The 12,401-nt window shown below is 49.6% G+C and overlaps 10 non-coding genes across 10 annotated transcripts; all 10 read right to left on the reverse strand.

The window, feature by feature from the left end:
• Positions 1-146: 146 nt before the first annotated feature.
• LOC135034199 (U1 spliceosomal RNA) lies at positions 147-309 on the reverse strand. Its single transcript, XR_010229464.1, has one exon. It is a non-coding gene; the product is annotated as a U1 spliceosomal RNA (small nuclear RNA).
• A 152-nt stretch (positions 310-461) lies between these two features.
• Positions 462-625, reverse strand: LOC135034197 (U1 spliceosomal RNA). The gene has a single exon (XR_010229462.1). It is a non-coding gene; the product is annotated as a U1 spliceosomal RNA (small nuclear RNA).
• A 674-nt stretch (positions 626-1,299) lies between these two features.
• On the reverse strand, positions 1,300-1,461 carry LOC135034216 (U1 spliceosomal RNA). Its single transcript, XR_010229477.1, has one exon. It is a non-coding gene; the product is annotated as a U1 spliceosomal RNA (small nuclear RNA).
• Positions 1,462-1,613: 152 nt separating this feature from the next.
• On the reverse strand, positions 1,614-1,779 carry LOC135034207 (U1 spliceosomal RNA). The gene has a single exon (XR_010229471.1). It is a non-coding gene; the product is annotated as a U1 spliceosomal RNA (small nuclear RNA).
• Positions 1,780-2,449: 670 nt separating this feature from the next.
• Positions 2,450-2,612, reverse strand: LOC135034178 (U1 spliceosomal RNA). Its single transcript, XR_010229448.1, has one exon. It is a non-coding gene; the product is annotated as a U1 spliceosomal RNA (small nuclear RNA).
• A 152-nt stretch (positions 2,613-2,764) lies between these two features.
• On the reverse strand, positions 2,765-2,929 carry LOC135034204 (U1 spliceosomal RNA). The gene has a single exon (XR_010229469.1). It is a non-coding gene; the product is annotated as a U1 spliceosomal RNA (small nuclear RNA).
• A 674-nt stretch (positions 2,930-3,603) lies between these two features.
• On the reverse strand, positions 3,604-3,766 carry LOC135034252 (U1 spliceosomal RNA). Its single transcript, XR_010229505.1, has one exon. It is a non-coding gene; the product is annotated as a U1 spliceosomal RNA (small nuclear RNA).
• Positions 3,767-10,789: 7,023 nt separating this feature from the next.
• LOC135034331 (U1 spliceosomal RNA) lies at positions 10,790-10,953 on the reverse strand. The gene has a single exon (XR_010229578.1). It is a non-coding gene; the product is annotated as a U1 spliceosomal RNA (small nuclear RNA).
• Positions 10,954-11,627: 674 nt separating this feature from the next.
• On the reverse strand, positions 11,628-11,791 carry LOC135034259 (U1 spliceosomal RNA). The gene has a single exon (XR_010229511.1). It is a non-coding gene; the product is annotated as a U1 spliceosomal RNA (small nuclear RNA).
• Positions 11,792-11,943: 152 nt separating this feature from the next.
• LOC135034319 (U1 spliceosomal RNA) lies at positions 11,944-12,107 on the reverse strand. Its single transcript, XR_010229567.1, has one exon. It is a non-coding gene; the product is annotated as a U1 spliceosomal RNA (small nuclear RNA).
• Positions 12,108-12,401: the final 294 nt, after the last annotated feature.

The raw sequence follows: 12,401 nt of genomic DNA on the forward strand, positions 1-12,401 counted from the left end.
GTAGTTCGCATTGTGCGTTGGAAGGCACAAAGTAAGCAGACGGGAGAAGTCAGGATAGTGCGCAAGGGCATAGAAGGGAGCGGCTCAAGAAAAGAGAAGTGGAAACAGACAGCAAACTAGGCTGGAGAGAGACCTGAGACAAAGAGATCTGAATTATACGAGAGCCGACCAGGGGAAACACAAATTATGCAGTCAAGTTTCCCACATTTGGGGAAATCGCAGGGGCAGCACACCCAGAGTGCAATGGGTGAGCCTTGCCCTGGGAGAAGCACCTTCATGATCATAGTATCTCACCTGGCAGGTAAGTAGGAGTTGGGCTAGAGCTGGGGAGGGTCGCTGCTCGGGCACCCCCCTGTCAAGTGAAGGAGATCCAACTGAGGCAGCACAAAGGAACTCTCGAAAGAAGAACAAGGCTAGAGGAAGATCTGAGACAAAGAAATCTGACTTTTACCAGAGCTGACCAGAGGAAAGCACAAACACAGTCCACCACTACCACAAATAATGCAGTCGAGTTTCCAACATTTGGGGAAATCACAGTGGTCAGCATACCCAGAGTGCAATGAATGAACCGCACCCTGGGAGAACAATCTTCATAACAATGGTATTTCCTATGCAAAATAAGTATGATTTGGGATATGGCTGGGGAGGGCCGCTGCTCAGGCACATCTCTGTCAAGTAAAGGAGATTCAACTGAGGCAGCACAAGGGAACTCTCATCTGGGGACAACAACTGCAGGGAGAACACATATTTTCAGATGAACATGGGAGGGCAGAATGCTGCCTAATACTGAAGCACCCCCAAACAACAAACCAAATGCAACAACTAGTGCAAGCATTCCTGGGGGAAGGCCTGCAGCAGATAGATTTGCATATGGTGATGTCATCCAAGCAGTGGGTCAAAGTTGGCTTCAACCCTCGTCTGCATATGAAAAGAGAAAAGGGGCGTGCAGGGCATGGTGGCCTTTTGCGGCACTTGGCTGACCCCTAGTTCGCATTAAACACCTCCACCCTCCTTCGGTGTGGGGCTCATGTTGGCTATGCCCCAGCCCCTGAAGCATTCAAGCTGATTTCTTGCAGCAGCTGGGCACTGTAACAGCTCCAGAGCTGCTCTGTAAGGCAAGTAAAAGGGTGTGGGCCCTGCAGCACTACCTGTAGTTCGCATTGTGCGTTGGAAGGCACAAAGTAAGCAGAAAGGAGGAGAAGTCAGGATAGTGCGCAAGGGCATAGAAGGGAGCGGCTCAAGAAAAGAGGAGTGGAAACAGACAGCAAACTAGGCTGGAGAGAGACCTGAGACAAAGAGATCTGAATTATACGAGACCTGACCAGGGGAAACACAAATTATGCAGTCAAGTTTCCCACATTTGGGGAATCGCAGGGGCAGCACACCCAGAGTGCAATGGGTGAGCCTTGCCCTGGGAGAAGCACCTTCATGATCATAGTATCTCACCTGGCAGGTAAGTAGGAGCTGGGCTAGAGCTGGGGAGGGTCGCTGCTCGGGCACCCCCCTGTCAAGTGAAGGAGATCCAACTGATGCAGCACAAGGAAACTCTCGAAAGAAGAACAAGGCTAGAGGAAGATCTGAAACAAAGAAATCTGACTTTTACCAGAGCTGACCAGAGGAAAACACAAACACAGTCCCCACACTACCAACAAATAAAGCAGTCGCGTTTCCCACATTTGGGGAAATCGCAGGGGTCAGCATACCCAGAATGCAATGAATGAACCTCACCCTGGGAGAGTAATCTTCATGACCATGGTATCTCCTATGCAAAATAAGTATGATTTGGGATAGGGCTGGGGAGGGCCGCTGCTCAGGCACATCTCTGTCAAGTAAAGGAGATTCAACTGAGGCAGCACAAGGGAACTCTCATCTGGGGACAACAACTGCAGGGAGAACACATATTTTCAGATGAACATGGGAGGGCAGAATGCTGCCTAATACTGAAGCACCCCCAAACAACAAACCAAATGCAACAACTAGTGCAAGTATTCCTGGGGGAAGTTCTGCAGAAGACGGATTTGCATACGGTGATGTCATCCAAGCAGTGGGTCAAAGTTGGCTTCAACCCTCATCTGCATATGAAAAGAGAAAAGGGGCGTGCAGGGCATGGCGGCCTTTTGCGGTGCTTGGATGACCCCTAGTTCGCATTAAACACCCCACCCTCCTTTGGTGTGGGGCTCATGTTGGCCATGCCCCATCCCCTGAAGCATTCAAGCTGATTTATTGCAGCAGCTGGGCACTGTAACAGCTCCAGAGCTGCTCTGAACGGCAAGTAAAAGGGTGTGGGCCCTGCAGCACTACCTGTAGTTTGCATTGTGCATTGGAAGGCACAAAGTAAGCAGACGGGAGAAGTCAGGATAGTGCGCAAGGGCATAGAAGGGAGCGGCTCAAGAAAAGAGAAGTTGAAACAGACAGCAAACTAGGCTGGAGAGAGACCTGAGACAAAGAGATCTGAATTATACGAGAGCCGACCAGGGGAAACACAAATTATGCAGTCAAGTTTCCCACATTTGGGGAAATCGCAGGAGCAGCACACCCAGAGTGCAATGGGTGAGCCTTGCCCTGGGAGAAGCACCTACATGATCATAGTATCTCACCTGCCAGGTAAGTAGAAGTTGGGCTAGAGCTGGGGAGGGTCGCTGCTCGGGTACCCCCCTGTCAAGTGAAGGAGATCCAACTGAGGCAGCACAAGGGAACTCTCGAAAGAAGAACAAGGCTAGAGGAAGATCTGAAACAAAGAAATCTGACTTTTACCAGAGCTGACCAGAGGAAAACACAAACACAGTCCCCCACTACCAACAAATAAAGCAGTCGCGTTTCCCACATTTGGGGAAATCACAGGGGTCAGCATACCCAGAATGCAATGAATGAACCTCACCCTGGGAGAGTAATCTTCATGACCATGGTATCTCCTATGCAAAATAAGTATGATTTGGGATAGGGCTGGGGAGGGCAGCTGCTCATGCACATCTCTGTCAAGTAAAGGAGATTCAACTGAGGCAGCACAAGGGAACTCTCATCTGGGGACAACAACTGCAGGGAGAACACATATTTTCAGATGAACATGGGAGGGCAGAAGGCTGCCTAATACTGAAGCACCCCCAAACAACAAACCAAATGCAACAACTAGTGCAAGCATTCCTGGGGGAAGTTCTGCAGAAGACGGATTTGCATACGGTGATGTCATCCAAGCAGTGGGTCAAAGTTGGCTTCAACCCTCGTCTGCATATGAAAAGAGAAAAGGGGCGTGCAGGGCATGGCGGCCTTTTGCGGCGCTTGGATGACCCCTAGTTCGCATTAAACACCTCCACCCTCCTTCGGTGTGGGGCTCATGTTGGCTATGCCCCAGCCCCTGAAGCATTCAAGCTGATTTCTTGCAGCAGCTGGGCACTGTAACAGCTCCAGAGCTGCTCTGTACGGCAAGTAAAAGGGTGTGGGCCCTGCAGCACTACCTGTAGTTTGCATTGTGCATTGGAAGGCACAAAGTAAGCAGACAGGAGGAGAAGTCAGGATAGTGCACAAGGGTATAAAAGGGAGGGGCTCATGAAAAAAGAAGTGGAAACAGACAGCAAACTAGGCTGGAGAGAGACCTGAGACAAAGAGATCTGAATTATACGAGAGCCGACCAGGGGAAACACAAATTATGCAGTCAAGCTTCCCACATTTGGGGAAATCACAGGGGCACCACACCCAGAGTGCAATGGGTGAGCCTTGCCCTGGGAGAAGCACCTTCATGATCATAGTATCTCACCTGGCAGGTAAGTAGGAGTTGGGCTAGAGCTGGGGAGGGTCGCTGCTCGGGCACCCCCCTGTCAAGTGAAAGATGTCACGATCCGGGTATCTGGACGCCATTACTTGCCCTTCAGATGCCTCCTGAGGCTGGCTCAGCGTTCCAGGACCGGACCCCATCCGTTATACTGATGTCCACATTCCTGCCTCCTCTCCTGTCACTCTGAGACGCGGTCACCGCGGCGCCATGTTACATCTGGAATGGCGTCTCCCGCGGCCTCCGCCGCTGTCCCTGAGTTCCTGCATGCAGAGTGTCAGAGTGGCGATTACGTCAGCCGCGGCCTCCGCTGTGCCCGCGTGGTTTAGATGTGCATTCATCAGTCTGGCGTCTCCTGTCTCCTATGGCCGGCGCCGCCATTGCTGTTTCAATTCTCACATGGATTACAAACCAAACTTCCCTCCAAGTGTCTGCATGGGCGCAGCCATCTTGGATTTTGTCATCTGATCATTTTCACCAATCTGCTGTCTGTATTGTTAATCTGCATAATTGCCTAGCCAATCCCTTCCTTGCTGCAGGTATAAATATGCTGTGCCTGAGCAAGGAAGGCGTCAGTGCTTTGGTTGTCAAACCTTGTTCCAGTTTGTCTCTCTCCTGTGGTTGTTTTCCAGGTTCCAGTTCCTATCTCCAAACCTCCACTAAAGAGACCCGCACCAGCATTCCACCTGCGGTGTAGCCTGACTCTCCTATCCATTTGGATTCATCTGCTTCCAGCTACAGATCCACCTGCTTACAGCAATCAGCTTCCAGCAGAGATCAGCTCTTCTTAAAGTGTCGGTACCCTTTTCTACAGATTATCATTTATCACCGGCATTATTATTTCACCGCTCTCAAGCTCCAAACATCACTTCATATTTCATCGCTCTCAAGCTACATTTATCATTTAACTGGTTCCAGCCAGTATCCACTCCGTGCCAACATCAGTCTGGTTCCAGCCAGTACCCACAGCAGCCGTTTTATCCACAGCAGCCCAGCTTTTCCTGTAACACCAGCTGGTACGATCCTGGGCTATCTCCATTGCTACAGTCGGGCCTGGTAAGGACTTTCCAACTAGAAGATTATAAGAACTATCTCACACTACCAGAGCCCTGTGGCCCTTGCCACCCTGTAGAACCCAGGAACTGTATTTATCCTCTGCTGATTTTTATGTTTTCTTTTACTGCTGCTGTGTTACGGAGTTTGTCATAAATAAACATCATTGACTTTTACCCTGGTTGTCGTGTTCACGCCTTCGGGCATTTCTTCTACATGTTACTTACATGTCTAGGGGTCTGATACAACCTCCCAGGTTCCGTTACATCTCAGCCCCTACAACTGAGGCTGCCTCACGTCAGCTCAGGCCCTCAGTTGTGACAGTAAGCACTGACCATATGAATCCAGCCGGAGACCAGGATCAAGCGGCCAGGCCGATGCAAGAACTGGCAGCCCGACTTGAACATCAGGAGGCTGCACAGGGCCACATCATCCGCTGTCTCCAGGATCTCTCTACTCGGCTGAATGGGATTCAGACAACCCTCCGTGGATCAGACGCGTCCGGTGCGTCAACCACAGTGACTCCAGCTATAACCCCACCCACCTTACCCATTTCTGCTCCACGTCTTCATCTTCCAACGCCAGCAAAATTTGACGGATCTCCAAGATTCTGCAGGGGATTTCTCAACCAGTGTGAGATTCAGTTTGAGCTACAACCTGGCAATTTTCCCAGTGACCGTACAAAAATTGCCTACATTATCTCTCTTCTCAGTGGCTCAGCCCTTGATTGGGCATCACCGTTATGGGAGAGGTCCGACACCCTGCTATCCTCCTACACTGCATTCGTGTCAACATTCAGGCGTATCTTCGACGAGCCAGGCCGGGTAACTTCAGCTTCATCTGAGATTCTCCGTTTACGCCAGGGATCACGTACTGTAGGACAATATCTTATACAGTTTCAGATCCTGGCATCCGAACTGGCATGGAACGACGAGGCCCTGTATGCTGCATTCTGGCATGGCTTATCTGAGCGTATTAAAGATGAGTTAGCTACCAGAGACTTACCTTCCAAGTTAGATGAGCTAATCTCACTCTGCACGAAAGTTGATTTACGTTTCAGAGAGAGAGCAACTGAGCGTGGAAGATCATCTGCTCCAAAATCTTCTGCTCCTCCTCCTCGCCAACTGTCACCATCTAAAGATGAGCCCATGCAAATTGGCCGTTCCCGTTTAACTCCTGCTGAGCGCCAAAGACGTCTCTCCGAGTCTCTCTGTCTTTATTGTGCAGCTCCATCTCACACCATCAATGTCTGTCCCGAACGTCCGGGAAAACTCCAAACCCTAGCTCGCCAAGGAGAGGGCCGGCTAGGAGTAATGATCTCCACTCCATCTCCTCATGATTGTAATCTCCCAGTGTCGCTCCAAATTGCTCAACGTTACCGGAACGTCATTGCCCTCCTTGATTCCGGAGCAGCTGGGAACTTTATTACCGAAGCCTTTGTTAAACGGTGGTCCCTACCCACCGAGAGACTTCCTTCGTCCATTTCCTTAACTGCCGTGGATGGCAGCAAGATTTTTGATGCAGTTATTTCTCTAAGGACTCTACCAGTTCGTCTGAGAGTGGGAGTTCTTCATTCTGAATTTATTTCTTTTTTAGTGATTCCAAGAGCCACACATCCTGTGGTCCTGGGCCTTCCATGGCTCCGTCTTCACAATCCATCTATTGATTGGACGACTACGCAGATTCTGGCATGGGGTCCCTCCTGTGCTGAGACATGTTTGTTTAAAGTATTGCCTGTCTGTTCTTCCTCCGCCAGGTCGTCTGATGTTCCACCTCCTCCATATCAAGATTTCACGGATGTGTTCAGTAAAGCCTCTGCTGATATCCTTCCTCCTCATAGAGAATGGGACTGCCCGATTGATCTCGTTCCAGGGAAGGTTCCACCTCGAGGCCGAACTTACCCGTTGTCTCTGCCTGAGACGCATTCTATGGAGGAATACATTAAAGAGAACCTAGCAAAGGGGTTCATTCGACCTTCTTCTTCTCCAGCCGGCGCAGGCTTCTTTTTTGTAAAGAAGAAAGATGGTGGTCTGCGGCCGTGCATCGACTACAGAGGTTTGAACGACATTACCATCAAGAACCGCTATCCTTTACCCCTGATTACTGAGCTCTTTGATAGAGTTAGCGGAGCTACCATCTTCACAAAGCTGGACTTGAGAGGTGCATACAATCTCATCCGGATCCGTGAGGGTGACGAGTGGAAGACCGCCTTTAACACCCGTGACGGACATTATGAGTACCTCGTCATGCCCTTCAGATTGAGCAATGCTCCAGCTGTCTTCCAGCATTTTGTCAATGAGATCTTCAGAGACATTTTATACCGTCATGTCGTGGTTTATCTAGATGATATCCTCATTTTTGCCAACAATTTAGAGGAACATCGTTTTTGGGTAAAAGAGGTTCTGTCCCGTCTCCGTGTCAATCATCTCTATTGCAAATTAGAGAAATGCGTCTTTGAAGTCAAGTCCATTCCGTTTCTAGGTTACATTGTGTCCGGTTCCGGACTAGAGATGGATCCTGAGAAACTACAAGCAATCCAGAATTGGCCGATACCCTTAACCCTCAAAGGGGTCCTGAGGTTCTTAGGGTTCGCCAATTATTACAGAACGTTTATACGAGACTTTTCCACCATTGTGGCGCCTATTACTGCTTTAACTAAGAAGGGTGCTAACCCGTCCAAGTGGTCTGAAGAAGCTACGCAAGCTTTTCATCTTTTAAAACAACGGTTCATCTCAGCACCAGTTCTGAAACAGCCCGACATCGACTCCCCTTTCATCTTAGAGGTGGATGCCTCCTCCGTTGGAGTAGGAGCGGTGTTATCTCAGAGGGCTAAAGATGGTCATTTACACCCTTGCAGTTTCTTCTCCCGGAAGTTCTCCCCAGCTGAGCGCAACTATGCCATTGGCGACCAGGAGTTGCTAGCCATCAAGCTCGCTCTTGAAGAGTGGAGGTATCTGTTGGAGGGAGCTTCTCATTCAATCACCATACTTACAGACCACAAGAACCTTTTATATCTGAAAGGCGCACAATGTCTCAACCCTCGTCAGGCCAGATGGGCACTTTTCTTTTCCAGGTTCGACTTTAAACTCCAGTTCTGTCCGGGCTCTCAGAATCGCAAGGCCGATGCCCTTTCCCGCTCATGGGAGCAAGAAAATGAGTCAGAGTCTTCAGACAAGCATCCTATTATCAATCCGTTGGCATTCTCCACGGTAGGGATGGACTCTACGCCCCCACTAGGGAAAAGTTTTGTGAAGCCGGTACTGAGGAAGAAGCTCATGCATTGGGCCCATGCTTCCCGTTTTGCCGGACATACAGGTATTCAAAAAACCCTGGAGTTTATCTCTAGGTCCTATTGGTGGCTAACTCTGAGAAAGGACGTCATGGAGTTTATTGCATCTTGCCCAAAATGTGCCCAACATAAAGTCTCCCGCCAGTCGCCTGCGGGGCAACTGGTTCCACTATCCGTTCCCCATCGACCATGGACCCATTTGTCGATGGATTTCATTACAGACTTACCCATGTGCAACAAGTTCAATACCATCTGGGTGGTAGTTGACCGGTTCACCGAGATGGCACACTTCATTCCTCTCACCGGTCTTCCTTCAGCTTCCAGGTTGGCACAAGTATTCATACAAGAGATCTTCCGACTCCACGGTCTTCCTGAAGAAATTATCTCAGATCGAGGAGTTCAATTCACAGCCAAATTCTGGCAAAGTTTATGTCAAGTCCTCCAAGTCAAGCTAAAGTTTTCCACGGCTTACCATCCTCAGACCAATGGTCAAACTGAGAGGGTGAATCAGGACTTGGAGGCCTTCCTCCGCATCTATGTGTCTTCCTCTCAAGATGATTGGGTTCAATTACTTCCCTGGGCCGAGTTCTGTCATAACAACCAGTATCATTCCTCATCTTCTTCAACACCATTCTTCACTAACTTTGGATTCCACCCTAAAGTCCCTGAGTTCCAACCGCTTCCAGCAACTTCTGTTCCAGCAGTGGATATCACCTTGCATCAGTTTGCAAACAACTGGAAGAGTGTACGATCAGCTCTGCTCAAGGCATCGTTCAGGTACAAGAAGTTTGCGGATAAGAAGCGTAGAGCAGTTCCTGCTCTCAAGGTGGGTGATCGGGTATGGTTATCCACGAAGAATTTGAGGTTAAGAGTTCCCAGTATGAAGTTTGCACCTCGCTACATCGGTCCTTTTAAAATTGAACAAGTCATCAATCCTGTTGCTTACAGACTCCAGTTGCCTCCCTTCTTAAAAATACCTAGGACATTCCATGTTTCCCTGTTGAAACCGCTGATCCTGAATCGGTTTCATTCCTCACTTCCTCCAACTCCGAAAGTCCAAACTCAACGAGGCGTTGAGTATGAAGTAGCCAAGATCCTGGACTCACGTCACCGTTACGGTCAACTACAGTATCTTATTGACTGGAAGGGTTACGGCCCTGAGGAACGCTCATGGACCGATGCTTCTGATGTCCATGCTCCTGCCATGGTCCGGAGATTCCATTCCAAGTTTCCTCAAAAGCCAAAGAAGTGTCCTGGGGCCACTCCTAAAGGGGGGGGTGCTGTCACGATCCGGGTATCTGGACGCCATTACTTACCCTTCAGATGCCTCCTGAGGCTGGCTCAGCGTTCCAGGACCGGACCCTATCTGTTATACTGATGTCCACATTCCTGCCTCCTCTCCTGTCACTCTGAGACACGGTCACCGCGGCGCCATGTTACATCTGGAATGGCATCTCCCGCGGCCTCCGCCGCTGTCCCTGAGTTCCTGCATGCAGAGTGTCAGAGTGGCGATTACGTCAGCCGCGGCCTCCGCTGTGCCCGCGTGGTTTAGATGTGCATTCATCAGTCTGGCATCTCCTGTCTCCTGTGGCCGGCGCCGCCATTGCTGTTTCAATTCTCACATGGATTACAAACCAAACTTCCCTCCAAGTGTCTGCATGGGCGCAGCCATCTTGGATTTTGTCATCTGATCATTTCCACCAATCTGCTGTCTGTATTGTTAATCTGCATAATTGCCTAGCCAATCCCTTCCTTGCTGCAGGTATAAATATGCTGTGCCTGAGCAAGGAAGGCGTCAGTGCTTTGGTTGTCAAACCTTGTTCCAGTTTGTCTCTCTCCTGTGGTTGTTTTCCAGGTTCCAGTTCCTATCTCCAAACCTCCACTAAAGAGACCCGCACCAGCATTCCACCTGCGGTGTAGCCTGACTCTCCTATCCATTTGGATTCATCTGCTTCCAGCTACAGATCCACCTGCTTACAGCAATCAGCTTCCAGCAGAGATCAGCTCTTCTTAAAGTGCCGGTACCCTTTTCTACAGATTATCATTTATCACCGGCATTATTATTTCACCGCTCTCAAGCTCCAAACATCACTTCATATTTCATCGCTCTCAAGCTACATTTATCATTTAACTGGTTCCAGCCAGTATCCACTCCGTGCCAACATCAGTCTGGTACCAGCCAGTACCCACAGCAGCCGTTTTATCCACAGCAGCCCAGCTTTTCCTGTAACACCAGCTGGTACGATCCTGGGCTATCTCCATTGCTACAGTCGGGCCTGGTAAGGACTTTCCAACTATCTCACACTACCAGAGCCCTGTGGCCCTTGCCACCCTGTAGAACCCAGGAACTGTATTTATCCTCTGCTGATTTTTATGTTTTCTTTTACTGCTGCTGTGTTACGGAGTTTGTCATAAATAAACATCATTGACTTTTACCCTGGTTGTCGTGTTCACGCCTTCGGGCATTTCTTCTACATGTTACTTACATGTCTAGGGGTCTGATACAACCTCCCAGGTTCCGTTACATCTTAGCCCCTACAACTGAGGCTGCCTCCCGTCAGCTCAGGCCCTCAGTTGTGACAAAAGAGATCCAACTGAGGCAGCACAAGGGAACTCTCGAAAGAAGAACAAGGCTAGAGGAAGATCTGAGACAAATAAATCTGACTTTTACCAGAGCTGTCCAGAGGAAAGCACAAACACAGTCCCCCACTACCACAAATAATGCAGTCGAGTTTCCCACATTTGGGGAAATCACAGGGGTCAGCATACCCAGAATGCAATGAATGAACCTCACCCTGGGAGAACAATTTTCATGACCATGGTATCGCCTATGCAAAATAAGTATGATTTGGGATAGGGCTGGGGAGGGCCGCTGCTCAGGCACATCTCTGTCAAGTAAAGGAGATTCAACTGAGGCAGCACAAGGGAACTCTCATCTGGGGACAACAACTGCAGGGAGAACATATATTTTCAGATAAACATGGGAGGGCAGAAGGCTGCCTAATACTGAAGCACCCCCAAACAACAAACCAAATGCAACAACTAGTACAAGCATTCCTGGGGGAAGGCCTGCAGCAGATGGATTTGCATATGGTGATGTCATCCAAGCAGTGGGTCAAAGTTGGCTTCAACCCTCGTCTGCATATGAAAAGAGAAAAGGGGCGTGCAGGGCATGGCGGCCTTTTGCGGCGCTTGGATGACCCCTAGTTCGCATTAAACACCTCCACCCTCCTTCGGTGTGGGGCTCATGTTGGCTATGCCCCAGCCCCTGAAGCAGTCAAGCTGATTTCTTGCAGCAGCTGGGCACTGTAACAGCTCCAGAGCTGCTCTGTACGGCAAGTAAAAGGGTGTGGGCCCTGCAGCACTACCTGTAGTTTGCATTGTGCATTGGAAGGCACAAAGTAAGCAGACAGGAGGAGAAGTCAGGATAGTGCACAAGGGTATAAAAGGGAGGGGCTCATGAAAAAAGAAGTGGAAACAGACAGCAAACTAGGCTGGAGAGAGACCTGAGACAAAGAGATCTGAATTATACGAGAGCCGACCAGGGGAAACACAAATTATGCAGTCAAGCTTTCCAACATTTGGGGAAATCGCAGGGGCACCACACCCAGAGTGCAATGGGTGAGCCTTGCCCTGGGAGAAGCACCTTCATGATCATAGTATCTCACCTGGCAGATAAGTAGGAGTTGGGCTAGAGCTGGGGAGGGTCGCTGCTCGGGCACCCCCCTGTCAAGTGAAAGAGATCCAACTGAGGCAGCACAATGGAACTCTCGAAAGAAGAACAAGGCTAGAGGAAGATCTGAGACAAATAAATCTGACTTTTACCAGAGCTGTCCAGAGGAAAGCACAAACACAGTCCCCCACTACCACAAATAATGCAGTCGAGTTTCCCACATTTGGGGAAATCACAGGGGTCAGCATACCCAGAATGCAATGAATGAACCTCACCCTGGGAGAACAATCTTCATGACCATGGTATCGCCTATGCAAAATAAGTATGATTTGGGATAGGGATGGGGAGGGCCGCTGCTCAGGCACATCTCTGTCAAGTAAAGGAGATTCAACTGAGGCAGCACAAGGGAACTCTCATCTGGGGACAACAACTGCAGGGAGAACACATATTTTAAGATAAACATGGGAGGGCAGAAGGCTGCCTAATACTGAAGCACCCCCAAACAACAAACCAAATGCAACAACTAGTGCAAGCATTCCTGGGGGAAGGCCTGCAGCAGATGGATTTGCATATGATGTCATCCAAGCAGTGGGTCAAAGTTGGCTTCAACCCTCGTCTGC

The sequence above is a fragment of the Pseudophryne corroboree genome, unplaced genomic scaffold, assembly GCF_028390025.1.
Source record: "Pseudophryne corroboree isolate aPseCor3 unplaced genomic scaffold, aPseCor3.hap2 scaffold_580, whole genome shotgun sequence".
Taxonomy (NCBI): domain Eukaryota; kingdom Metazoa; phylum Chordata; class Amphibia; order Anura; family Myobatrachidae; genus Pseudophryne; species Pseudophryne corroboree.